The sequence below is a fragment of the Callithrix jacchus genome, chromosome 5 (genome assembly GCF_049354715.1).
Source record: "Callithrix jacchus isolate 240 chromosome 5, calJac240_pri, whole genome shotgun sequence".
Lineage (NCBI taxonomy): Eukaryota > Metazoa > Chordata > Mammalia > Primates > Cebidae > Callithrix > Callithrix jacchus.
In genome coordinates, this window is record NC_133506.1 from 160,398,555 (window position 1) to 160,426,115 (window position 27,561).

Consider the following 27,561-nt stretch of genomic DNA (forward strand, 5'->3'; position numbering starts at 1 on the left):
AAGCAACATAAAATCCAAGCACACAAGCCATGACATCGTATGACTGGCAGCACACTATGAAGATGCACGTGGCTTTCTGGTCCCTGGGGTTTAGGTGCTTTCTGGTCCCCTGGGGTTTAGGTGCTTTCTGGTCCCCTGGGGTTTAGGTGCTTTCTGGTCCCCTGAGGTTTAGGTGCTTGACCACAGCTCTTGAGACATCCCATGATGTGAAGACTGGCAATGGGTTGGAATTTTAATCAGATAAATTTTATTATAAAAAAAGTAAAATTAGGAATTCTTTAGCTGTTTAATACAAAATATAAACTCTCACTGAGGAGAAAAGGAAATGACAAAGATTTTTCTACTTGTATTCTTATAAACAAGAAAAGGCAGGCTGGGCACTGCGGCACTTGTAATTCCAGCACTTTGGGAGGCTGAGGTGGGCCTATCACTTCAGTCCAGGACCCTGTCTCTTCAAAAAATACAAAAATTGGCCAGGCATGGTGGCACATGCCTGTAGTCCCAGCTATTCTGGAGGCTGAGGTGGGAGGATCACTTGAGCCTGGGAGCTCTGATGGTATCTCTGCACTCCAGCCTGGGTGACAGAGTGTGGTCCTATCTCAAAAAAGAAAGAAAGAAAGAGAAAGAGAAAGAGAAGGAAGGAAGGAGGGAGGGAGGGAGGGAAGGAAGGAAAGAGAAAGAAAGAAACGGAAAGAGAGAGAGAAAAGGTAGCCATTTCTTATTTTCATATATTCATCGCTGGCTCTGATTTTTCTCAGCTTGAAACAAATGCTAGGAAATACGCCACCTTCTGGCACTATTTAAAATAAATTCCTCTCAAACAATTTTCAGAGTCGGGGACTTCTAAGAGGCCTTCAAAAGTCAATCTTTTTCTGCTTTAAAAGAAAAACAGGCCTCCCTCAGCCTCAGCCACGGTGAGTAGCAGGGGCACGAGTCTGAATGCAGTTCGGGAGACCGGGGACGGGATGCTGAATAAACTGTGTTGTGCACCTGCCTTTTGACTTTGAGCCATCATATGAGGTGTGGAATTTTCCACTGTGATGTCACGTGGGTGCTTAAAAAGTTTCGGATTTTGGAGCATTTCACTTTTCAGATTTTGGGATTAGGAGTGTTCAGCCTGTATTAGTCACACGTTCTGCTTGAGATTTCAAGGATTTTGAATACTAGCTTAGATATGGAAACTGTCTATTTGCGTACGGCTTCGTGAACAAGGAATTAAGCTTTATCTTTGGTTATTACGGAGCTTCTCAAGGCAACTGAAGTACTGGAGGTGAAAATACGTGTTTCACTGTATGTTGGAGAAGGACTTCCAAAATTTATATGAAAATGGAATGGGACAAGAAAAATTGCATTTGAATTAAGGCTGCTGAAAATATGACAAGCTGACTTTCTGGAGAAATTCTGATGAGATATGTCAAGCCCTGCGAGAGGATTTGAAGATTGCATTGTAGTCATTACTGCATGCAGCAGTGTAGAAAAATTGCCTTTTTAAAAGAATGAAAAAGCCATAGCTTTATAAATCAGTGGGAAGTGGCTTGCAGAGAGAACCAGCAGATGTGTTTACATCACATCTTACCCATGGTTCCAATGCTTTGGCATTGCTATGCTCATATTTATGTATCCCTTATTCATAGCTCGGATGGTTTTCATGTTCTAAGCAGTCTATCAGATGTGCACATCTGCTGTGCCTGGTTAAAGTATAGCGGAACCCATCGGTAGTAATGAGTAGTAATTACGCCTTGTCGACATTTCCATTATAAGTGGAAATTGATTTTTGAATTGTTTATGCATTATAACTGGATTTATATTGTATCGGGCTGAAAGTTGACAGGATTTCAGCCACTATTTGGGAATTGTGATTTAGATTCATTATGTGTATCAGAATCTTGTTTTTTTAAAATAAGAGCATGGAAAACATTTCCTGTAATCTGCTCTTTAACAAAAAATATTTAGTTTTTTAAACAGTTTGTTGGGCAGCTAATGTTGTGAACCAGGTCATTTTTATATTGAGTAAAAAATTAAACTTTTAGAAACTTGGATTTAAAAAGTAACGACAATGCTCAGGTTAGTATTATTTGTAATTTGAATCATTTATATCTAATGAGAATGTAGTTGAGAATGTTTTCTTAAAATTTTATACTATAAACGGAGGCCTAAAAAAATAGTGTGTGACATGAAACAGCAAACATGCAAAATCCCTGTTTATTTTTATTACATAAAAGTAATTTGAGTGGTTACTTAATAAATCTGGAATGGTTAATACATTATTAGATGGGTGATGTGTTTCAAAAGATATTTGCTATTTTTTGAAGAAATAAGGATTTCTAGTCATTAAGCAAAACTTAACCATCAAACGATCAAATGTTCTATATTAGGAATCGTAAGTATGGCGCTTTTTTTGAACCTTCTTAACATCGTGATATCAAGGATTGTAAGTATGGCTTTTCAAAATTATTTTGTGTGTCATTATTTTTGCCCTTAAAATTTTGACTCATCCAAGTAAATATTCAAAAATAAAATTTAGAAAACGTAGAATAGTATTGATTCTGTTCCTATAACAGAATCTCTGTGGAGTTTTTTTTTGCAAAATGAATATGGATTTAATCTGATTTTATTATTTCTTAAATTTTAGATTTTTTAAGGTAACATTTAAATGATTGTGCAAGCATTCACTCTAGTAGCATTTTTTGTTTTTCAGACAAGCTGAAGTGGTTTTAAGAAGATTTAGTAATATTTAAATAGAAACCTTCTCTGCTATTTGTTTTAAATCTAGAGTTGTATCATTTTACTTTTTAAATGCCTGCCATCTTTACCAAGTGAACTGGAAGGTCTTTTACTGGTAGAACGGGTTGAGGAGACAGTAAGAATTTGTGAAAAGTCATTGGATTGATGATAAACACTATAAATACTATGTGTTATTTATAAAATCATAAAGAACACTTTAGTCAAACTCCAAAATTTGTATATACTTCCAGGCCATAAGAATTGAAATAGTATCATTTATGACTTTGTAGATTAAGTTGTTTACTTATGAGAAAAAGCAGGAAAATATACTGAGAAGGATCATGTTTAGAGAGCTCTTCTTCAATGTGTCACATTTTAAAAATGTAAACATATCTTTTTAATGCATACTTAAGTAATATTTAAGAAACTAAACAAAATAATGATACAATTGCAGTGTTTGTTGTACTTGTCAATGACAAAATAAAACCATTTTGGTAGTTAAAAAAAAAGGAAAAAGAAAAACAAAGGCAGGGCAAAAGCTAATCAATCCTGAAGACTCCCTTTTCCCCCCTGAACTAGTATTAGGCTAGGTTGAAGTCAGCTTCATTTTAACAAGGTCATTTAATGTTGTCTCCTACAACTTCTTAGTAATTTTATCTCCAACTATCATTCTAAATAAATATATTTTTAAATCCTTTATATGTTTTCAGTTGTACATTCTCAAATTTGCATTTCAATAAATTCTATTTTTTTCATCATTTTTCCTTTGCAGTGGTCTTCCAATACCTCCCCCCCCGCCCCATGGACCCATGTCACAGAAACCAATATCTTTTTTTGAAAGATAGTGGTCTTACTCTGTTGCCCAGGCAGGAGTGCAATTCCTCCTTTTTGGAATTACTGAAAGAAAAGACTCTAAGTCTTTCTTTCTTTTCTTTTCTTTTTCTTTAAGACAGGCTCTCACTCTATTGCACAGGCTGGAGTGTGGTGGCACGAACCCAACTCACTGCAACCTCTGCCTCCCATGTTCAAGCGATTCTCCTGCCTCAGCCTCCCCAGTAGCTGGGATTACAGGCACCCGCCACCACGCCAGGCTAATTTTTGTATTTTTGGTAGATATGGGGTTTCACCATGTTAGCCAGGCTGGTCTCGAACTGCTGACCTCAAGTGATCTGCCCACCTTGGCTTTCCAAAGTGTTGGGATTACAGGTGTGAGCCGCTGTGCTTGGCCTTCAAATACCCTTTATAAGCATTAAACTGTTTTCCAATTTAAAGTCTACATTGAGAAATACAATGAAATCTGTATTTTGTGTATATGTGTGTGAATGTATATGTATATCTTTTTCTTTTTTCATTTATTACGAAAATTTCAAGGGCTGGGCATCGTGGTTAACACCAGTAATCCCAGCACTTTGGGAGGCCGAGGTGTGTGGATTGCTTGAAGCCAGGAGTTTGAAACCAGCCTAGACAACATGATGAAACTCCATATTTGCTAAAAATACAAAAATTAGCCGAGCGTGGTGGTGCGTGCCTGTAGTCCCAGCTACTCAGGAGGCTGAGATATGAGAATCATTTGAACCTGGGAAGTGGAGGCTGCCGTGAGCTCTCACGCCACTGCACTCCAGCCTGGGTGACAGAGGAAAATAAAAACAGAAACAAAGCAGAAAAAACATAGTGGGACCTTGTCTCTTAAGAAAATAAAAGCTTTTTAATATTATCTAATATCTGGTCAGTGTTCAAATTTCCCTGTGTCAGATTTTTTTCTCTTTTTTGTGGCATTTTGGTTGTTCATATCATTATTCAAATAAAGTACATACATTGCAATTGGTTGTTATACTGTTGGTTTATTTTAATCTTTAGATTCTCCTTCCCTTCTTTTTTTGCCTTGAAATGTGTTTGTTGAAGAAACTGGATCCTTAGCCCTGAGGAGTTTCACACAGTTAGGGTTTTCCTAGTCTTGCAGTATATCATGTGTCCTTTGTTCCCTGTACCTCCTGTAAACTGGTCTAGAAACTTGATCAGATTCAGATTTAAATTGTTTTTGGCAGAACTACTTCATAGCTGTGGTTATGCTCTGTAGTTATGTGGACTTTGCCTGGGGAGTCTCTTAAAAGTTGTGTCTTTTAAGATGCTATTAGAAGCTCTTAATTGCCTCGATCCATTTTTTTCACTAGATCAGCTAGAACCTCTACAAAGAGAAACTTTGCTTATCAGCTATTTATTGACTTTGCTTTGTTATTTTTAAAAGGAAAAATGAAAACTTTGCTAAAGCATAAAGGTGATCAAAAGTCAGACACTGTGGTTCGCACCTGTAATCCCAGCACTTTAGGGAGCCAAGGCAGAAAGACTGCTTGAACTCAGGAGTTGAGATCAGCCTGGGCAACATGACAAGACTTTATCCCTACAGATAAAAAAGTTAGACTCGTGTGGTTATGCATGCCTGTGACCCCAGCTACTTGGGAGGCTGAGATGGGAAGAGCACTTCAGCCTGGGAGGTCAAGGCTGCAGTGAGCTGTGATCGTACTACTGTACTTCATTCCAGCCTGGGTGATAAGAGTGAGACACTGTTGCAAAAAAAAGAAAAAATGATTAAATTTAAAATAAAAAAAATAAAAAATAAAGATTAAATTTAAAAGCTTGCTTTCTGAAACAATTTCTAAGATTTCCAATTTTTATTTTAATCTTAAAATAATTTTATTTTTAATTTTGTAGAGAAGGGATTTCACCATGTTGCCCAGGCTAGCCTTGAGCTCCTGGGCTTGAATGATCAACCCACCTCAGCCTCCCAAACTGCTGGGTTTACAGGCATAAGCCACCACACCTGCTCAAACTTCAGCCCATTCCAACACCCTTAAAAAGCCCAGCCCCAAACTCCTCAGGGAGATGAATTTGAGATGAAGTTGAAATTACAATGATCTGCAATTCCAAAATCCCAAAAGCTCTGAAAAATCTTTTTGCAATTCAAAACTCAAAATCTCTAAAAATTTAAGTTTTTTTAATAACTTCTTCTGTGGGCAAATTTGACCTAACCTGAACATTTGGCAGGCAAACCTGACCTGGACTGATGTGAATTATTTAAATCTTTATTTGTCCTACTTGATGTAAAAGCTCATATATTTTACTGAAGAAATATTAACGTATGGGGTTGCAGAGTGCTGCCTCAGGTCCTGCTGAGGTGTTATGCAATGTTCAGAATATGCATTAAGCTTCCTAAACCCCAAATATTCTGAATTTTGAAATATATTTGGTCCCAGTGTTTCAGATAAGGGACTATGAACTGTAATAAAAATATAGTAGTTAACTTTCATTGAGTACTTATTCTCTACCAGATAATGCTCTAAATGTGTGAGATTTAACTCACTTAATCTTCACAACAAACCTCTGAAGTAGGTTCAATTGCAATGCTTCTTTTAGGAAACTGAGGCCAGCATGGCCAAATGAATTGCTCAAGATTGTGCCCAAGGGACAGTCTAATGGCCAAAAGGATTTGAACTAAGACAGCTGGGTTGCACTGTGACCTTGCATCTGCCCCTGTATTCTGTATCTCACTAAATGGCACCATTATTCTCCCAGCTCTCAATGATGTGACTCCAATCTTGCTTATTTCTCTGTCATGATGTAACCATAGAAGCTTTATTGCCTGATGCACACGGCAAGTCAATATGCTGAGACCCTGGGTTGTAGCAGAGAAAGAGGTTTAATCACTGGGCCCCTGAATAAAGAGATAGGAGGAAATCTCAAATTCATTTACCTGAGGAGTTTGGGGCTGAAGTTTTTAAGGGTTTTGGAATGGGCCGAAGTTTGAGCATTGCTGATTGGTCAGAGTGCAGGGTGAAGTCATGGGAGAGGGAGATGAAGAAACTATGTTCTTGCTGGGCGCTGTGGCTCATGCCTATAATCCCAGCACTTTGGGAGACTGAGGTGGGTGGATTACTTGAGGTCAGGAGTTTCCTGACTAACATGCTGAAACCCCATCTCTACTAAAATACAAAAAATTAGCTGGGCATGGTGGCACATGCCTGTAATCCCAGCTACTCAGGAGGCTAAGGCAGGAGAATTGCTTGAACGTGGGAGGCAGAGCTTGCAGTGAGCAGAGATTGTGCCACTGCACTCCAGCCTGGGCAACAGAGTGAGAGTCCATCTCAAAAACAAAACAAACAAGAGGCCAGGCATGCTGGCTCACACCTGTAATCCTAGTACTTTGGGTAGCCAAGTGGGCAGATTGCCTGAGCTCAGGAGTTCAAGGTCAGCCTGGGCAACACAGTGAATCCCCATCTCTAATAAAACACAAAACATTAGCTGGGTGTGGTGGCAGGTGCCTGCAATCTGAGATACTTTGGAGGTTGAGGAAGGAGAATCGCTTGAATCTGGGAGGCAGAGGTTGCAGTGAGCTAAGATCACACCAGTGCACTTCAGCCTGGGCAACAGAGCAAGACTCTGTCTCTAAAAAAAAAAGAAACTATATTCTCATACTGATTCAGTTCTGTGGGCATCTTCAAACTGGTTGGCATCAGCTATTCCACTGAAATTCAGGATCTGAAAATCATTTAAAGCAATTCTTAAATGAATTTCTTATTCTTATGACATCAGAGATCTATAAGAACAATGGTGATGTAAATTAATCCTTAAACAAAAGCCTTATGATTCTAACATCAGAAATCCTATTGATATGGGAATTGAGAAGAAATCAGTTACACAGATAATAAGGGTATGGGAGTAACCATACACTATTTCATATTTGACAATGCTTCCTGTATAATTTTTATACCAAATAAGATAAATTATATCCTTTTTGGACTTTAGGGAAACTAATATCTTAAAGGATTCATTAGGTAAAAAAAAGACATAATTTATAATTTGATTTTAGAAAGTTTGTCAAATATCAAAGGTTTAAAAACACTTGATATTACAGGTAATTGTAAAATAAGTCATTCCCAGGATGTTGAGGCAGGAGAATTGCTTGAACCTGGGAGGTGGAGATTGCAGTGAGCAGAGATCATGTCACTGCACTTTATCCTGTGTGACAGTGAGACTCTGTCCCAACAAAGAATAAAGAAAGAAAGAAAAAAAGAAACATTTTATTTAGACCTTTAAGTAGACATTTTAGCATCAGGCTACAGCAAACAGAACTTAAGGGGAAAACAAAACTTCTATGAGCTGAAAATGAGTTGAAGAAGTGTGTTACTATTTCATGCCCTTTAAAAGGGGAGAGAAATAACCAAAAATAACAAGATGTAATAAAAGTTGAACTTTGTGTTAAACAAATTAAAAATTTTTTTTTCTTTCTTTTTTCTTTTGAGACAGATTCTCGTTCTGTAGCCCAGGCTCGTGTGCAGTGGTGTGATTTTGGCTTGCTGCAACCTCCACTTCCTGGGTCCCTGTTCAAGCAATTCTCCTGCCTCAGCCTCCTAAGTAGGTGGGATTACATGAACACACCACCATATCCAGCTAATTGTTATATTTTGTTTTTAGTAGAGATGGGATTTCATCATGTTGGCCAGGCTGGTCTTGAACTCCTGACTTCATAATCCACCTGCATTGGCTCCCAAAGTGCTGGGATTACAGGCAAGAGCCACCACACCCAGCCAAATTAAAATCTCTTATAATTTATTAAGAGTAAATTAATCCCTTAAGAAAATTAATTTTATTGTTCTAACCAATTATTTAGTGTATAAGTGTTTTCTGTTCTTACATCAAGCCAAATCTCTAGAGAGACCATTATAATTTATCTTTAATTTTACTCAAGTTAATCATAAGAAAGTTTCTGGTTTTTTCCTTATAAATCCTCTTATTGTGACTTACACAGACCATTTATGGCATGCTTGGACTTTCTGGTTTGTCATGAACATACCCCCCCCCTTTTTTTTTTAAGACAACCAGTCATTTTATTCTAGGATTAAATTTACCATAAAAGATTCTTTCTTATATGAAGTTATTTCTCTTTAAGCTTTCTTACCAAAAGCAAAACCTCTTTATTTTTATAACTTTCTTTATATCTCTCTTATTTCCTGGTTCCTTTTGCCTTGTTTTGCACATAACCATTAAATAAGCTTTGAATTGGACAAAAATTGTTCACTTTAAAACAAGGACACACTTTATTTTAGAATGTTTTCCTACAATATATTTTCATTAGAAAATACCCAGATAACAAAATATCTATTATTTAATTTAATTTAATTTCAGATTCTAAATTATGATGATTTTTTTACCTAATTATTTACCTATGTTACTTATGGAAACTGTGATAGTCGTGATTTAAAGTTATGAAACTGCCATTGCAAAATTATAATGAAGACAGTGAAAAAGATCTGACCTAACTGACTCCATCTTGCTTCTAACCTCCAGTCTGTCCTTGTTCATTCCTGGACATAGGCCAAACTAACTTTGGGAAAACTTAGTTTATAGCTTAGTTTTGAAACAAAAATAACAGTCATTTCCCAAAACAAACCTTACTGCCTGTGGACTAGACTGCCTAAAGCCACAAGAATAGAAGTTACAGCAATCTTACTAAATTCAAGATGTAGCTATTTTCATTAAACCAGTATCAATGTCCTATTTATTAAAAATTACACAAGCAAAGATCATTCTGTCTAGGGCTGGTTTTATAGTTTTGTAACCCCTATGCCAAATTTTGAAACTTTATAGTATTTGGCAAAGATAATTATGAAATTGCTTAATAAATGCAAACAAAAATTTATGTTGGCAATTTTTAAGATATTTCTATTGTTAGTTTACCAGTCATTTTAAAGCTAACTTATTTATTGAAGATTTTACTTGGGCCAGACGTGGTGGCTCATGCCTGTAATCCCAGGACTTTTGGGAAGCTGAGGAGGGCAGATCATGAGGTCAGGAGATCGAGACCATCCTGGCCAACATGGTGAAACCCTGTCTCTACCAAAATACAAAACATTAGCCAGGTGTGGTGGTACATGCCTGTAGTCTCAGCTACTTGGGAGGCTGGGGCAGGGGAATTGCTTAAACCCAGGAGGTGGAGGTTGCAGTGAGCCGAGACTATGCTGCTGCCCTCTGGCACAGCGACAGAGCAAGACTCCATCTTTTTTTTTTTGAGATGGAGTTTCACTCTTGTTACTCAGGCTGGAGTGCAATGGCGTGATCTCAGCTCACCGCAACCTCCGCCTCCTGGGTTCAGGCAATTCTCCTGCCTCAGCCTCCTGAGTAGCTGGGATTACAGGCACGCGCCACCATGCCCAGCTAATTTTTTGTATTTTTAGTAGAGATGGGGTTTCACCATGCTGACCAGGATGATCTTGATCTCTTGACCTCTTGATCCACCCACCTTGGCCTCCCAAAGTGCCAGGATTACAGGCTTGAGCCACCGTGCCTGGCCAACTCCATCTTAAGAAAAAAAAAACAGATTTTACTTAAGTTATGCAAACTTGAAAAAGTATTTGACTAGTCTTTTTTCCTGATTAAAGTATTTGATTCACACATTTTTATTTTCTCAAGTTAATTAATTAGAGCTCTTTTAGATATATTCAACAGTGAAACATTGTGTACACAATACAAAAATACATAGACAGGAACACCTTACAGATTCGTAAACAGCTTTTTTTCCTATCTTATACTTTCAAACTCTTGATAACCTGTCTTACTATCCTAAGCAATTGCTAGCTAAATAGCTATAGCTTTAAAGTTGCATATTAAAGGAGACAACTCAGGTGAAAATCAAATAGCAAAATTTACATGATAAGGTATAGAGAGGAAAAAGTCTGGTGTGCTAGAGGAAAATTAAAATGAACTTAATTGCCAATTAAAAATAAAATTATAGAAATTATAAAGGCCTATTATTATTTTTAAAATTTTAATTTAATTTTGTTTTTTTTTGAGATGAAGTTTCACTTTTGTTGCCCAGGCTGGAGTGCAATGGTGTGATCTTAGCTCACTGTAACCTCCACCTCCCAAGTTCAAGTGATTCTCCTGCCTCAGCATCTTAAGAAGCTGGGATTATAGGCACATGCAACTATGCCCAGCTAATTTTTTGTATTTTTAGTAGAGATGGGGTTTTACCATGTTGGCCAGACTGGTCTCGAACTCCTGACCTCAGGTGATCCATCTGCCCTCCCCTCCCAAAATCCTGGGATTATAGGTGTGTGCCAGCATCCCCAGCCCAAAGCCCTTTTACACACACACACACACACACACACACACACACTGGAATTGTCTGAATCATCAGAATCAACTAATTTGGAAAAACCTGATTCATCAAATGACTCTTTGGCAATAACAGGCTTTCACTGTGTTGGCCAGGCTGACCTTAGGTGATCCACCTGCCTTGGCCTCCCAAAGTGCTGGCACTGCAGGTGTGAGCCACTGCACCCAGCCTAAGAACAGTTTTTGTATTTTATTTTCACATTGAAAATCATTCAGATTAGGCTGGGCACAGTGGCTCACACCTATAATCCCAGCACTTTGGTAAACCAAGGTGGGCAGATCACAAGGTCAAGAGATCAAGACCATCCTAGCCAACATGGTGAAACCCTGTCTCTACTAAAAATACAAAAAATTAGCTGGGCGTGGTGGCATGTGCCTGTAGTCCCAGCTACTCAGGAAGGTGAGGCAGGAGAATTGCCTGAACACAGGAGGTGGAGGTTGCAGTGAGCCGAGATTAAGCCACTGCACTCCAGCCTGGCGACAGAGCAAGGCTCTGTCTCAAAAAAAAAAAAAGAAAGAAAATCAGATTTGCTCCAGGCTCAAAGAGTATATTTATGTCAAATTAAATGACTGTTAGCTGCACTTTGTTTTTTCCTAAATGGGAAAGGGTTAAAAGACCATAATCACTTGCCCCTCCGTTGTACACAATTTGCATTTCTATGGACAAGAATCATTTGCATTATTATCAGTTTTCCACAACTTATAGGAGTTGTAAAATGGCTTAAAGGCAGTTTACATAACAGGACACCTCATAATTCACCCATTTCAAAGTCTTTAATAATTTTTCTTGACATTACTAATTCCTCTACCTAGATTGCAAATCACTAAAATTCTCTTCATCAAATCAGTTCTTTTTTTTTTTTTTTTTAGAAGGTGTTTTACTCTGTTGCCCCTGGAGTGCAATGGCCTTGATCTCAGCTCACTGCAACCTCCACCTCCCCGGTTCAAGTTCTTGCGCCTCAGCCTCCTGAGTAGCTGGGATTACAGGCATGCGCCAGTATGTCCGGCTAATTTTTGTATTTTTAGTAGAGACTGGGGTTTCACCATGCTGGCCATGCTGACCTCGAACTCCTGACCTCAAGTGAACCGCCTGCCTTGGCCTCCCAAAGTGCTGGGATTAGAGGCATGAGCCACCACACCTGGCCAAATCAGTTCTTATTAAATACCTACCATGTGCCAAGCACTCTGCTGAGTGCTGGGAGCTCCATGGTGAGGAAAGCTAATATCATTCCAACTGTCATCATCTTTTAGTTTAGCTTTTTTTCTTTTTATACTTACTGAAATCACCTTTCCAAAAGTTATAACAGTGAGAAAATCATGACAGTGGAGGTGGTGATCTGATCTAGCCAACCCCCTCTTGCCTTTAGCTTTCAAGCTACCAAGCTAGCTTTGGAAGGCATTTAGTCTATAGTTTCAATATCATTGAAACTTCCCCCAAACTCAGCTGCCTTTGTAAAGCAATGACAGACCACCAGGCTAGGGGGAGGAGAAGAGCCTGAGTTATGTTAAGGTGTAGACATAAATGATCGCCAGCCATTATTCCAAAGGTCCTGAAGACAACATCACTATTGTAGAACCTATTGGCCTTTTGAGATATCTTTTCAGGTTTTGTTTTTGAGACAGAGTCTCCCTCTGTTGCCCAGGTTGGAGTGCAATGGTGTGGTCTCGGCTCACTGCAACCTCCATCTCCTGGGTTTAAGTGATTCTCCTGCCTCAGCCTCCTGAGTAGCTGGGATTACAGGTGCCTGCCACCACACCCAGTAAATTTTTTTTTTTTTTATGGAGTCTCATTCTGTCACCCAGGCTGGAGTGTAGTGGCACAATCTCAGCTCAGTGCAACCTCTGCACCCCCAGTTCTCCTGCCTCAGCTTCCTGAGTAGTTAGGACTACAAGCGTGTGCCACCACACCCAGTTAATTTTTGTATTTTTAGTAGACAGGGTTTTACCATTTTGACCAGGATGGTCTCTATCTCTTCACCTTGTGATCTGCCCACCTTGGCCTCACAAAGTGCTGGGATTATAGGCATGAGCCACCGTGCCCAGCCCCAGCTGATACTTATATTTTTAGTAGAGATGGGGTTTCACCAGGTTGGTCAGGCTGGTATTGAACTCCTTGACCGACCTACCCTCTGCGGGAAGACTGAGCTCGTTCGGAAAAAACCGGACCGCAGGCTAGAGGAAATTCCTTAAGTTCAGGCTTTATTGAGAGAAAAGAGCCTCCGGGCGGACCAGCCGGGAGGAAGAGGAGAATGGCCGCGCCGCTCAGAGGGGTAGGGTTGTTTTATAGGGGGCTGAAGGGCCGAGGGAGTGGGGAAGTGAGAAAGCTGAGGTGGTGGGCAACGTTTGGTCAGTTTGAACCACTAGGCGGGAAGCTGGGCGGCGGGAAGCTGGGCGGCGGGAAGCCGGGCAGTGCTGATGAGGCAGAAGCCGCGGGAGGGCTCAGGCCGGTATGTAAAGTGAGAGATAAGGGAGCCTTTTTGTGGGGGAGGGAGAGAGAGAGAGAGCTTTCACGGTAGGGACAGAGTTTTCCAAACACTCCTGACCTTGTGATCTGCCTGCCTTGGCCTCCCAAAGTGCTGGGATCACTGGTGTGAGCCACTGCGCTTGGCCTCTTTTCAGTGTTTTTGCATTGACACCCATGCCTCCACCTGGACCCACCCAGAAGCTACTCAGTGCAAGAGGACAGCTTCAACTCCTTATGATTTCATCTCTGCTCCAACCAATCTGCAGCATAACCACTCCCACCCCTTCCCTCTAGCTAACTTTGGAAAACCCTTAACCTATGAGCCTTTGCTGAGATTGATGAGCTTGATTTGAGTAATAACTCTGTCTCCCGTGTGATGTGGCTGGCCCCACATCAATGAAACTCTTTTTTTTTTTTTGAGATAAGATTTCCTTCTCTCTGTCACAAGGCTGGAGTGCAGTGGTGCAATCTTGGCTCACTGCAGTCTCTGCCCCTGGGCTCAAGCTGTTCTCCCACCTCAGCCTCCTGAGTAGTTGGGACTACAGGTGCATGCCACCATGCCCAACTTTTTTTTTTTTTTTGTATTTTAGTAGAGATGGTGTTTCACCATGTTGCCCAGACTAGTCTTGAACTGTTGAGCTCAAATTATCTGCCCACCTCAGCCTCCAAATGTGCTGGGATTACAGGCATGAGTCACCATGACCTGCCAAAGTCTTTCTTTACTGCAATGCCATAGTCTTTTTTGTGCAGCAGGCAGGAAGAACCCATCAGGTGGTTACATTACCAGTTTAATATAAAAGATATTACAAAGGATATAGAAGAGATGCATAGGGCAAGGTATGGAGAAGGGTCATGAAGATTTTATGCCCCCTCCTGAAGCATCACCCTCCAGAAACCTCCACATGCTCTTCAAAAGCTCTCCAAACATCAAAAAGGGAGGCTTCATTACATAGGCAGGACTGATTTAAGCTTTGGCCATTGGTGACCAAATTAGCCTTCAGCCCCTCTCCCTTCCCTAAATGTTAGGGAGTGGGGCTGAAAGTCTCAACCCTGTAAACCTACCTTGGTCTTTCTGGTGACCAGCTCTCATTCTAAAGTTAAAGTTACCTATGGAATGTCAGCCATCAGTCAACTCATTAGCATACAACAGATATCACTTTGGAGATTCTAAGGATTTTAGGAGTCATATGATAGGAAACTGGGTCAAAGACCAAATATATATTTCACAGTACTACAGTCCACTCACAAGTCTCTTATGTCAAAAGGATATACAACTCAAAAGATACTGTTCTATTACTAGAATCCCATTTAATTATTACTAACTAGTCCAGTTCATTATGTTTGTGAATGTCTGCCACAGTGAGGCCACTCAGGTCTGCAAGCTTCCATTCCATTCTTGTCAGGTTCCTGAGATGCTCCCAGCCTCTTTCAAGATGTTAATGTAATATTATCCCCCAGTGTGTAACCCATTTATTCATTCCTTTAACCATCGGTGGGGGGTGTCCAGGTTCTTGGCATCTTGAACAAAGAATTGGACAAACTGCACAAACAAAGCAAGGAAGGAATGAAGGGTTTTATTGAAAATGAAAGTACATTTCACAGTGTGGGAGCAGGCCTGAGCATAGGGGCTCAAAGGCCCTATTACAGAATTTTTGTGAGTTTAAATTCCCCCTAGAGGATTCCATTGGTTACTTGGAGCAAGTCCCACGTAAATGGAGAAGATGACGTAAAGTTGCAAAGTCATTTTCGGGCTACGCCCTGTGGAGAGGATATTTCCTGTTACAGCTGAAGTGCAAATTGGCCTTATGCTCCCTGCCTCCAGACCCTGCCTCACTATCCTTCTCTCCACTAATATCCAAACTTTTCCACCTTTGCTAGGGACTTTAGAATCGGCCACTGCACTGGTCTAGATTGCAGGCAAGTCTGGCAAGTGCCTCCCCTCAGTCCATTCTCATTCGATAGGATAAGAACATGGATGAAGAATTAGTGAGCCATCTTTACCAAGAGGCAATATAGCTGCATTCACTCATAGTCCCTGTAATAAAAAATAAAATTCTAAGGCCTTCCAGCCATCAGAATGGACCCTTCCTCTCTGCCAAGGGCATTCCAAAGTTAGCCTGAAAGAATAATTTCAGGCCATGATGGGAAGGGGGAGCTGGACATGCCTTGTTATACCTTCCTTCTCCTCCCCCTTTTTGGAATTACTGATAGAACAGACTTTTTAAGTTTTGTTTTTTTTTTTTTTGAGATGAAGTTTTGTTCTTGTTGCCCAGGCTGAAGTGCAATGACATAATCTCAGCTCACTGCAACTTCTGCCTCCCGGCTTCAAGCAATTCTCTTGCCTCAGCCTCCTGAGTAGCTGGGATTATAGGTACCATGCCCAGGTAATCTTTTATGTTTTTAGTAAAGATGGGGTTTCACCATGTTGGCCAGGCTGGTTGAACTCCTGACCTCAGGTGATCCACCTGCCTCAGCCTCCCAAAATGCTGGCATTGCAGGTGTGAGCCACTGTGCCCAGCCAACTCTTCAAGTCTTCTAAGAAACATTTACAATGTTCTCTCTTTGAAGCCTGCTACCTGGAGGCGTCATCTGCATGATAAAACCTTGGCTCCAACAACCTCTTAACGTAACCCAGACATTCCTTTCCGTTGATTCTGGGTCCTTCGATAATAAGGCTTTCAACCAATTGCCAATCCAAAAAATATTTGAATATGCCTATAAATTGGAAGCCCCACTTCTAGTTCTTCCACCTGAGGACTAAGCTCTTGATTTTTTTTTTAATCTTGCCCAAATTCCTACCTAAGGGGTCTAGGGAGTCATGCCCTACAAACCGTAAATTCTCATCAGATAGGTTTTATTTGACCCTATGTATCATGACTTACTTTTTAACCTGACTCTAGCATAACTTTATGAAACACGAAAACAAATATTTAACCCAAATACATATTTCCTTGCTGTGCCTTGAAATTGCCCTGCAAAGTCTCTCGTGGGAAAAATCCACATTCTATAGAGAACCTACGTTCCCCTTTGTTTTCCTTCCTTCCTTTCCACAGCCAGGAGATAATCAATTAAGAGCCAGGCACCCTTTTAGGTTTGACAGTAAACATTTTACAACGTGCTCTCTTTCTCTCTCCCTCCCTCCCTCTCTCCCTCTCTCTCTCTCTCTCCCTCTCTCTCCCTCCCTCCCTCTCTCTCTCTCTCCCTCCCTCCCTCTCTCTCTCTCTCCCTCTCTCTCTCCCTCCCTCTCTCCCTCTATCTCTCCCTCCCTCCCTCTCTCCCTCTCTCTCTCCCTCCCTCCCTCTCTCTCTCTCCCTCCCTCCCTCCCTCCCTCTCTCTCTCTCTCCCTCCCTCCCTCCCTCTCTCTCTCTCCCTCTCTCTCTCTCTCCCTCTCTCCCTCCCTCCCTCCCTCTCTCTCTCTCCCTCTCTCTCTCTCTCCCTCTCTCCCTCCCTCCCTCCCTCCCTCTCTCTCTCTCTCCCTCCCTCTCTCTCTCTCTCCCTCCCTCCCTCTCTCTCTCCCTCTCTCTCTCTCTCTCCCTCTCTCTCTCCCTCCCTCCCTCTCTCTCTCTCTCCCTTCCTCTGTCTCTCTCTCTCCCTCCCTCCCTCCCTCTCTCTCTCTCCCTCCCTTCCTCCCTCTCTCTCTCTCTCTCTCCCTCTCTCCCTCCCTCCCTCCCTCCCTCCCTCCCTCCCTCCCTCTCTCTCTCTCTCTCTCTTTCTCACCTACTATCTGAGAGATTGCTCTACAAAGTAAAACATGGTTTCCACAATCCTTTATCTTAACCTGAATATTCCTTTCCATTGATCCCAGATCTTCAGATAAATTCAACCAATTGTCAACCAGAACATGTTTAAATTTACCTATACCCTGGAAGCCCCTGCTTTGATGTATTTCTTTTCTTTTCTTTTTTTTTTTTTTGAGATGGAGTCTCGCACTGTTCCCAGGCTATGGTGCAGTGGCACAATCTCGGCTCACTGCAATCTCTGCCTCCTGGGTTCAAACAATCCTCCTGCCTAAGCCTCCAGAGTAGCTGGGACTACAGGTATGCGCCACCATGCCCAGCTAATTTTTTTGTACTTTTAGTAGAGACAGGGTTTCACCATGTTGGCCAGTTTGGTCTCAATCTCCGGACCTCATGATTCACCTGCCTTGGCCTCCAAAAGTGCTGAGATTACAGGCATGAGCCACCGCGCCCGGCCAAACCAATGTATTTCTTAAATGTATTTGATTAATATCTCCTCATGCCACCCTAAAAATATACAAAACCAAGCTGTACCCCAACCACCTTGGGCACATGTTCTTAGGACCTTCCGAGGGCTGTGTCACGGGCTGTGGTCACTTATATTTGGCTCAGAATAAATCTCTTAAAATATTTTACAGAGTTTGCCTCTATTCATCGCCATACCTTTCTGGACCAGTGTACATTTTACACGTATTGATTGAGGTCTCATGTCTCCCTAAAATGTATAAAACCAAGCTGTACCCTGACCACCTTGAGCACACGTTCTCGGGATCTCCTGAGGGCTGTGTTACAGGCCACTGGTCTCATGTTTGCCTCTGAATAAGTCTCTTCAACTATTTTACAGAGTTTGACACCCCAATTTTGCCAGATGGGATAAAGGTACAACCCACCTCGATGAGGTCCCTAGGAATCTCGGCATAGGTTTAAACACGCACTGAGCGTTTCTTGCTTATAAATTATTCTTGCTTCCAGCATTGGTAGTTGCATCCCAGATCCTAGGACCCCTGCGTCGGGTAGCGGGGGTGGGGGGAGTTGAGGTGGCGGGGGGAAGAAAGAAAAGAAATACAATCATTGTAGCAGTATGCCCCTCCCGTGGTAAGAACCGTGTATCATCCCAGCATTGTCCCCGCCCCCTCTTCCTCAGCTCAACCAGAACCACAGGAGAATCCAGTGAATCACCAGAATCCAGCGAGGACCTGCGTCCCCCCATGTGGAGTGTAAGCACACATCAGGAAGGCGTGTAAGCCAGCCCTTCATGCACTCACCGCCCTCTGTTTTAGACAACCAATGTTTTAACCTCCAGCTTCCCTCTGTCAAACCATTACTCTGAGGAGGAGATTCCCCTGCTCACTGTTAGATATTATGGTCTGTACAGTGTGTTCTTTGGTCTGAGGAAATTGTGGTCAGCCATCCAAATCCACGCAATAGTTCCTGCTCTGTTGTATTTTTTTTTTTTTTTTTTTTTGAGACGGAGTTTCGCTCTTGTTACCCAGGCTGGAGTGCAATGGCGCGATCTCGGCTCACCGCAACCTCCGCCTCCTGGACTCAGGCAATTCTCCTGCCTCAGCCTCCTGAGTAGCTGGGATTACAGGCACGCACCACCATGCCCGGCTAATTTTTGTATTTTTAGTAGAGACGGGGTTTCACCATGTTGACCAGGATGGTCTCGATCTCTTGACCTCGTGATCCACCCGCCTCGGCCTCCCAAAGTGCTGGGATTACAGGCTTGAGCCACCGCGCCCGGCCCGTCAATGTCTATTCTTATCAAGACCCATTCACAGCCCCAGTGCTTCCAGTATCAGTCTCACTTCCCAACTATGTTCAGGGCCTTCCCCTCAGGGAATCTGCCCATAGCCACTGGCAGTCTCTACATCTTGTGCTGACAGACACAACAATTTTTATTGGCATGATGTGCCCGAGACGGTGCAAAAAGAACATGTTGAGATTTAGCTCATCTCTGCATGGTTGCCGTGTCCCCACATCTGCCCATTTCATGGACCCAGGTGGCCGCTTTGTAACAGTACTGACTCCACATTAGAAAAAAGCTTGTTTGCTAGAATAGAATTATTGCTTTGCTTGAGTTTGTAGATTATTTACTAAAAACAGCCTCAGGAAAAGATAAAAGAAAATACTCTGGGAATAGGCTGACCAGCTGATAGGAATGGGCTAATGGCGCCTGCAGAAGGTCAGGAAGCACTGAGCAAGAAGGCAGTGATTCAGCCTGAGTAACAGGGGGAGACCTGATCTCTACCAAAACTCAGTAAGATGACCTGGGCATGGTGGCACGTGCCGATACTCCCAGCTACTTGTGAAGCTGAGGCGGGAGGATCACTTGAGCCTGGAAGATTGAGGCTGCAGTCAGTTATGACGGCTCCACTGCACTCCAGCCTGGGCCACAGAGCAGAACCCTGTCTTGAGGAAAGAGAGAGTAATAATTAACTACCGGCCTGAAATTGTGCATATTTCACAAGAATGTTTTGATCATTTCTCTAATTTCCCTTAAAAGCCCCCGATTTGGAAGCCCAACTTGGAAAGGTAGTCTGAATGCTAGTTCACTGCCTTCCCTACATTGCTGGCTTTTTGAATAAAGCTAACTTTCCTTTCACCAAACCTTGTGTGATATAGCTGGCCTAGAATTAGAACCAGTACAGTGCCATTTTAAAATGGGAAAACTGTTTCCATTCTCCTCACAATGACTGCTAGCCGTGGCTTCTGGAAACTACTAAGATGACCTTGCAAAATGCAAAGAGAGGACAAGCTGCATACTTTCTCTTATCTGTAACTGCCAGAATTGCTGGCCTTTGTTTACCAAAGTAAGCACCCCCAGATAATTCCATCCTGGCGCCAAGTAACCTAAAATTATGTGGACCCCACACCTGTCCAAATAATGTATAAACTAATGTTTACCTTGACCTCTGTAAACCACTTAGGTGGCAATCGGAATGACAAAAGTCCCCTGGCCCTTGGAATGTCTGGAGCCCCCTCACCCTCGTCTCAGCCTAGGAGGTGATTGACAGCTTTCATTCCCATCTCTGTTCCTCACCCCCACTCCCAAGGTGGTTTTGTGGGTATAAAAAGGTGTTGCCACTCTTCTTTCTCTGCCACGGGTTGGAGAGACATGAGTCCTCCGTGGTCGCCGGCAATAAACCCTGCAATTTGGCATACTTTTGTTCTGGTGTTGACTTTCTGTGCTGAGTGCGATATAACACTTGTTGTTAAGTTTTTGGCTCTCAAGCAATGAGTGGCCAGACCTGAGTTTAGTTACAACCTCAAGGGAACACAGGCAGCTATTTGTTTGATGATTCTCATCACCTGCCAAATCTGGAAGGGGTATCTTTTGATGGGCACTGACATGTCCTACTTTAATGAATGCCTCTAATGTTGATAGGGCTATGCCCCATATGGGCATCCCTTTAATTGGATTCCATTGCCCTCCTGCCTGACTGTGTGGCCAGGGCATTGGCCACTGCCCATGGGTCAGTAAAAACCCACACATAAGGGCTTTTTCCCACTGTTCAATTCTTCCACCACTGCTAGGAAAAGAGCATGCAGTTCTGCCCACCAGGCTGACTTGTTTTGACCTTCTTTCATCAGGGTAGTATCTTCCAAAGAGGATGATGCCATTCACCTTTAAACTGCCACTCACAAGGTAAACAGCTCTTGGAAAGCTGTTCACAGGGCACTATCCACGTGATGATAGAATCCAGCAGCTCTTCACACTGTTCCAGACTTAATCCTGGGGGAAATGATTTCTCTGCTCATCTCTTCCTTGTATTCCTCAGGTGGTCGGTCCTGCGTAAACCATTTCCATTTTATCATGGAGCTCTTATGGGCATTGCTGTCCCCATTAGAGTGTCTCTCTGACACCGACCAAAACATCAGGTTTCAAGATCATTTTATGTCCTTCAGTCATAGCGGTAGCTTCAATTAATATCCCATATCAAGGTACCAAATGCCTCTTCATTGGAGATTCTCTAGTCCGAAGTCCCAGTAATTGTCACTGAGAGGTGCTCATAGACTTTTACCTTAAGCTCCAGTTTATCTCCAGCTTCTACTCCACATTCTGTGTGGGCTCTGACCATCTTGTTTGTTCCCATTTAGCGTGTTCAAATACTACTGCTTCAAGGGCAGATTGACATGCCCTCTGCTTTATGGCACTAGGTAGGGGAAACATTCCCTATTTGGGTACAACGTCCATCCCTATAACACAATCAGGTAAGATGCAACCACTTTACATTGTGTTCGAACATACTAACTTTCCTATAAACCTTTATCTTAATTCTATCAACACTTACTTTCCTATCTGTAGCCTCCGTTAGGACTAGACCAGACTGGGCAACATAAGGAGATACCATCTCCACAAAAAAATTAAAAACTAGCTGATTAGGCCTGGCACAGTGTAGTCCCAGCACTTTGGGATGCTGAGGCGGGAGGATCACCTGAGGTCAGGAGTTTGAGGCCAGCCTGGCCAACATGGTGAAACCCCGTCTCTACTCCAAAAAAAAAAAAATACAAAAATTAGCTGGGCCTTTAATCCCAGATACTTGGGAGACTGAGGCAGGAGAGTCACTTGAACCCAGGAAGCAGAGGCTACAGTGAGCAGAGATTACACTTTAGCCTGGGTGACAGAGTGATAGTCTGTCTCAAAAAAAAAAACCTGATTCTGCCACTGCACTCCAGCCTGGGTGACACAGTGAGACTGTGTTTAAAAACAAAACAAATTTTCTCTGATAACCTACAGGACACATTTGGCAGTTTACTTTAATAGCCAATAGGCTCTTAATTAATTAATTAATTAATTAAGATAGGGTCTAGCTTTATTTCCCAGGCTGCAGTGCAGTGGTATGATATTGACTCGCTGCAACCTCTGCCTCCCGGGTTCAAGTGATTCTTGTGCCTCAGCCTCCCAAGTAGCTGGGAATACAGGCACACGCCACCAAGCCTGGCTAATTTTTGTATTTTTAGTAGAGATGGGCTTTCACCATATTGGCCAGGCTGGTCTTGAACTCCTGACCTCGGATGATTCACCCACATCAGCCTCCCAAGTGCTGGAATTATGGGCGTGAGCCACTGTGCCCAACCTGTCAATAGGCTTTTAAGTTCACTCCCCTTGAGGATGTACTGTGATTCATGGCAACATCATCTCCCTGAGCAAAGAATCTTATTGTGAGTTCCTCAGATTGCTGACTTACTGGTTAATGTATGGATGAAAAGGATGCTGATTTATTTCTGAATCACGAAGTTTTACTCATCATGTGGCATGTGGACATTTTAGCTTCTATGCCGCAATCTGTAGTCAATGACGGTACGCTCTAATGAGAAAAGACAACTCTGGTATGAGGAGTCCTCCTCCCTTCATGTAAACTCTCCTACAAAGCCTTGCAACTAATAACAGACTCTGGAAAACTCCCAACTTTGCTGATGTGTCTCCCTGGGTCCATCTTCATGTTTGTCTTTCAATAAACCTTTATCAAATTATTTATGTCTCAACAGCCTTAATTTTGGCTGACAGTTTTGGTGTAGCTGGCAGGAATTCAGAGTGATTCCCCTGGACCACCCAGTGTGGCTTCTGACCCTCTACGGGTACTGGCAACAAGCCCATTGCATTCCTCAGATGCCCCTGCTGGGTGCTACAGAGGAGTTCCTTCAGAATTAATAAACCTCCTATCTTGGTCAAAGCTCTGGTTTTTGAAGCTGCTATCCTCCTTGGCTAGGAGGCACAAAGACTCTTTCAGACTGAGAGTTACTGCTATGAATTCAAGGTAAGGGTGAAATTCCAGGACAGGGCAAAACAGGAGATCTGTGAATTGTTGTCCTGGAAGTTTGGGGAGAGACAACCTTTTCTCCTTTTTGATCGCATGAGGAAATGCTTGCTCCAAAGCCCAATGGGAATACTGGGCTGGGTGTGGTGGCTCACACCTATAATCCCAACACTTTGGGAGGCTGAGGTGGGTGGATCACCTAAGGTCAAGAGTTCGAGACCAACCTGGCCAACATGGTGAAACTTTGTTTCTACTAAAAATACAAAAATTAGCTGGGTGTCTTGGCACACACCTATAATCCCATCTCCTCAGTAGGCTGAGGCAGGAGGATCACTTGAATCCAGGAGGCGGAGGTTGCAGTGAGTCAAGATCGAGCCACTGCCCTCCAGCCTGGGTGACAGAGTGAGACTCTATCTCAAATAAAAAGGGAAACTGAAATTAGCAGAGGGAGGTGTCAGACTTAATATCCAAAATATGTCGCAGTCTTAAAGGAGAATCCTCACACAACTTTTTGCTTAGTTGGCAGGCTTTCTACAGACTGATCATCTCTTGCCAGTGAGCATCCTGCCACTTCTTCAGAAGTGATTTGGGAATCCCAGGCAGTTAAGAGAAATCTTTTCAGCCTGTTTGGTGAAATATCCAGGAAGAAAGATTCTAGGCAGAACACTGGATACACAACATAGTTTGTCTTGCTGAAAACAACGAAGATGGGAAATGGGTCGTCTTTTCTTTTTTTTTTGAGACGGAGTCTTGCACTGTCGCCAGGCTGGAGTGCAGTGGCATCATCTCTGCTCACTGCAACTTCTGCCACCCAGGTTCAAGTGATTCTCCTGCTTTAGCCTCCCAAGTAGCTGAGACTACAGGTGTGCACCACCATGCCCAGATAATTTTTGTAGAGACGGGGTTTCACCATTTTGGCCAAGATGGTCTCGATCTCTTGACCTCGTGATCCGCCTGCCTTGGCCTCCCAAAGTGCTGGCATTACAGGCGTGAGCCACCACCCTCGGCTGGAAATGGGTCTTCTAAGACTAAGGGTGCACCATCTCTGTCAACACCAGCTGGTTTTACATATAATACTTATCCTTCTACTTCCAAGTACTTAGACAAGTGGACCTGCTCACCCAGGATGGTTGTAAGCAGCAGTGGCCAAAATGGGGATTAAAAAAAAATTGTTTTATCCATGACATTTTAATTCAGTTTGATTATTCCTCATGCAATGGAGGGTAAATTAATCTCTACTTCATATATTAAAATACGACCTTCATCCTTTGATCACACGGAGTGTTTCATACCCTCCACCCCAGTACATCTACGACTAGGAGCAGAATACTTCATTACCGGAAACGATGTGAATAAGAGTTCTGTTCCAAATCTCAGCAAAAGCTGGTCAATTCTTCTTAACAGAAATTCCCTATAAATTCAAACAGACCGATCGAAAGAGCTGAGTATGTTATATTCATTTCATTATGATATACAGTGCCATGTTATATCGTGAACATGGGTTGACAAGTTATTGGTGCATTAAATGGCAATGTTTCATTAAGGAGGCTGTTCTGCTTTACATATCTGAAAATTACTTAGAAAATGTCTGCATTTCTTAATTTCAGAAACTACAGTTTTTCCAAAGACAAAGGTATTTAAATAGTTTAGTGCTTAGTGTTCTTAACACAACAACGCGACTTAGTTCAGATGGTATTCTGTCAACTCTTAATCTGAGTAAGAATGGGCGTGTGTTAGGCCATTCTTGCGTTGCTATAAAGAACAACCATGTGGCTCAGTTGTTTGTAAAGAAAAGAGGTTTAATTGGCTCACAGTTTTGCAATGTGCAAGCGTGGCTCTAGCAACTGTGTGCCTTCTGGGGAGGCCTCAAGGAGCTTTCATTTATGGTGAATGGTAAAGACAGAGCATGGCCAGAGCAGGAGTAAGGAGGGCGGAGTAGGCGCCACATACTTTTTTAAACAACCAGATCTTGTGTGAGCTCAGAGTGAGAGCTATCTGATCACTAAGAGGATGGCTCCAGGCCATTCACAAGGGATATCTGCCCCAATGATCCACATTGGAGACTACATTTCAAGGTAAGATTTGGAGGGAACACGTATTCGAACCATATTGAGGGGATTTAAAAAATAAGGCTTTAAGAAGGCTTGTCATTTTAGATCTGGTTTTTAACAGAATGCAAGTCCCAACTTTTGCCTGTGGAACAAACAAAATCTTAAAATGACTGATTGGTTCAAAATGGTTTTATGGAAAAATTAATCTGTAACTAAAACTTGGCATTGAGTGAGAAGGCTCTACCATTTTTTTAAGCAAAATATACAATAGTTCCCAAGGGCAGCACTAAGAATGAGAGGCTCAGACATTTACAACAGCAGGTATTTTCTCTACCTCTTCTTCACAGGAGGTGGGCAGAGAACCGCTAGGATGGCTTCGTCAAACAGTTTCGAAGCCTCTCTGTGTGACAGCCAAGCAGTTAGGTAATTTACCACACCAATCTCCTTACCGCTGGTTAAAAACTGCAGATAGGTGATGGGAGTCAACCTCTTCGGTTTCTCAGTTGCGTCTCTAACAACACTAAGATCAAGTTTACTTCCTCCAAGGACGATGGGAGTGTTGGGAAACGGTGCTGCATTTCGGGGTGCCACTCTGCACAGACATTTTCAAATGATGCAGTACTTACCAAGGAGAAGCATACTAAAACTCTGTCTGTTTACAGATAGAATGGGGGCATAATCTGTCACAATCTTCTTGTCCAGATGTATGTATCCCATAAGCCCAGATTCACTTAGTTTTCCATCTACCTTAGCATTGGCAGCAGAATAATTGTCAAAGACAATAGTGATAATGCATTGGGTATAAAACTGATCCCTAGGCAAGTTTTACTTAGAGCTCCGTCTCCAACCACCACACACTTGATGGTTTGCACCTGGGTCCCTCGCTGGGCCCTGGCAGGGGTGGCCAAGTACTAAGGCAGGAAGCGGTGGGATAGAAGCATGGTAGGCCAGGTGCATGGCTACAGGTGGCAGGGGATGGGGTGTCAAGGTCATTGTCCATGCCACCTCACCCTTAACCCAAAATGGGAATCTTTCGAAAATGCCTAAAATGACTAATTCGCATGCACAGTTGGAAAAAGCTGGGTTTAGACAGACTGAGTGGGAGACTCACTGCCACTAGCACTTAGAAGCTTTTATTTAGGTGATTGCAAAAGTCGTTGCAGGTTTTGCATTGCTGGAACTTGCCGTTTGATGTTGGATCCATTCTTACATAAATGTGGCTACGTTATACATCGTTTTAGAGAGTATTTTTAACTTTATGGTTTTGTGTTAATGACTTTTACTTGCTGTTTATTTTATGTTTATTTTAGACTATGGAAATGATGTTAGACAAAAAGCAAATTCCAGTGATATTGTCATTCGAGTTCAACACGGTGGTAAAGCAGCAGAGACAACGCACGATGTCAATAACGCCTCTGGCCCAGGAACTGCTAATGAGCATACAGCGCAGAGGTGGTTCAGGAAGCCTTCAAGGGCGACAAGAGCCTTGAAGACAGAGAGTGTGGTGGCCAGCCATCAGAAGTTGACAGTGATCAGTTGACAGCAGTCATCAAAGCTGACCCTCTTACCACTGTACAAGATGTTGCTAGAGAACTCAGTGTTGACCATTCTATGGTCGTTTGGCATTTGAAGCAAATTGAAAAGGTGAAAAAACCTGACAACTGGGTGCCTTATGAGCTGAGCAAAAATTTTTAAAAATCATTGTTTTGAAGTGTCGTCTTCTCTTACTCTATGCAACAACAGTGAACTATTTCTTGATTGGATTCATGCAACCAAAGTGAATTTAATTTTTTTTGTTGTTGTTGAGGTGGAGTCTTGCTCTGTCACCCAGGCTGGAGTGCAGTGGGACAATCTCAGCTTACTGCGCCCTCTGCCTCCTGGGTTCAAGTGATTCTCCTGCCTCAGCCTCCCAAGTAGCTGGGATTATAGACATGCACCACCATGCCTGGCTAATTTTTGTATTTTTAGTAGAGATGGGGTTTTGCCATGTTGGCCATTGGTCTTGAACTCCTCACCTCAGGTGATCTGCCCGCCTTGGCCTTTTAAAGTGCTAGGATTACAGACATGAGCCACTGCGCCTGGCCAAAAAGTGGATTTTATATGACAACTGGTGACAGTCAGCTCAGTGGTTGGACCTAGAAGACGCTCCAAGGCACTTCCCAAAGTCAAACTTGCACCAAAAAAAGGTTATGGTCAGTGGTGATCTGCTGCCTGTCCGACCCACTACAGCTTTCTGAGTTCCTGCAAAACAATAGTACCTCTGAGAAGTACGCTCAGCAAATCGATCAGAGGCACTGAAAACTGCAACGCCTGGAGCTGACACTGATCACAGAAAGGGCCCACTTCTTCTCCATGACAACGCCTGACCACACATTGAACAACCAATGCTTCAAAAGTTGAACAAATTAGGCTACGTCCGCCATTTTCACATGACCTCTCACCAACTGACTATCCACTTCAAGTATCTCAACAACTTTTTGAAGGGAAAACGCTTCCACAACTAACAGGATGCAGAAAATGCTTTCCAAGAGTTTGTTGAATCCTGAAACGTGGATTTTTATGCTGCAGGAAGAAATAAACTTATTTTTCATTGCCAAAAATGTGTTGATTGTAATGGTTCATATTTTGAGTAATAAAGATATATTTGAACCTAA

At 42.4% G+C, this 27,561-nt stretch overlaps 1 long non-coding RNA gene across 1 annotated transcript; it reads left to right on the forward strand.

Annotated features, from left to right (window-relative positions):
- Nucleotides 1-829: 829 nt before the first annotated feature.
- LOC144582786 (uncharacterized) lies at nucleotides 830-27,561 on the forward strand. The gene is made up of 2 exons (XR_013536228.1): nucleotides 830-914; nucleotides 26,218-27,561. It is a non-coding gene; the product is annotated as an uncharacterized LOC144582786 (long non-coding RNA).